Genomic DNA, 1,471 nt, shown 5'->3' with positions numbered 1-1,471 from the left:
GACCACTTTACATAATTAAAATAAAATATTTTTATTATGTAAAGGTCTATTGTCATTATTGGGTAAAGGTCTATTGTATAGACAACTTTACACAATAAAATATGTAAAATATGCATATTTTTGCAAGCATAAACACTCAGCTATAGAGTCTCACGGGTACAACAGTTATGAGCAGACAAACCATATTCAAAAAGAAATAGGTCAAAAAGCAAAATGCATAAATGCGTGTCACCATGGTGGGTAATCGTGTGCACTTAGTTTTGTAACTGCAGTCATCTGAAGTACCGTGAAGGACAACATAAGTCTTTTGACAAGACCAATGAAAGATTGTGATGGTTTGTCACCGCATTTGCAGTATCCCAAAGAGCCAAGATCTTGTGAAATTTTATCTTTCACAAATGCAGATGTACAAGAAGGACATATTTTCATTTATTGAGGAAGCTTCATTGTTTTTATGTTGAGAACCAGGGAAGCAAATGTACCTCTCAGTCTGAGAGCGTCAGGACCTGAGGGACCACTGACGTAAGTTCTGGAGTCCAAGAGCCAACAAGTTAGGGGTTCTGGTGTCCAAGGCAGCAAAAGTCTCTACTCTCAAAGAGACTAATTTGCTTTTTCTACCTGTTCTCTCCAAGTCCCTAGCTGATTGGATGGTGCCGCCAACATTGAGGGCAGATCTTCCCCACCTACACCACTCAGGCTCACACAGCAATCTCCTCTGAAAACATACTTGCAGATGCTCCCCCAAATAATTCTTTACCAGGTTTTTTTGGTATCCCTTAATTCGGTCAAGTTGACTCCTAAAATTGAGTCCACAAGTTCACCCCTTGTCAACTTGGCACCCACATGCATCTCCTTAATCACCCATACCTAATTTTCAAACAAGAAAATAACAAGATAATAATTCCACCAAACATGATGTAATTATCATGTGATTGTGATTTTGGGGGGATTTTAGACTTCAGGGATTTGGACTTTAGGGATTTTGATCTTGCGGGATTTCGACATTCAGGATTATAGTATTCAAGTCTTTCAGGATTGTGATCCAAACTCATGAGAAAGCATCAACTTTATTAGTTCAGAATAACAATAATATAGGTATACTTGGTTTCTCAAGTCACCTGCTTGGTCCTCTTCCAATTATGCTTTTCTTCCTTTCTTTCCTTCCTTTTCTTACTGTTCTAAAGGTTTCTAATAAATTTCTACTCCTGCTCTAAAACTTGCTTTGGTCTCTTTTTCTGCCTTGTGACCCTCAGTCAAATTCTTTCTAAACCCCCCTGCCAAAAATAAAATAAAATAAAATAAAATACATTTTTTTCATAGAAAGTAGAAAATCTCCTTGTCCCTGGGAGCAACACTGTGATTTCTAGGTTATTACCAGCTTTGTGTGTGTGTATTGACCATGGTCTTTTACTAGCTCAATATCTTCATCATTGCATAGTGGTTAAGAGTTCTGGTTCTGGGATCTTGGAAC

This window comes from Mandrillus leucophaeus, unplaced genomic scaffold, assembly GCF_000951045.1.
Source record: "Mandrillus leucophaeus isolate KB7577 unplaced genomic scaffold, Mleu.le_1.0 Scaffold918, whole genome shotgun sequence".
NCBI lineage: Eukaryota > Metazoa > Chordata > Mammalia > Primates > Cercopithecidae > Mandrillus > Mandrillus leucophaeus.
Note: the sequence above shows the minus strand (reverse complement) of the source record.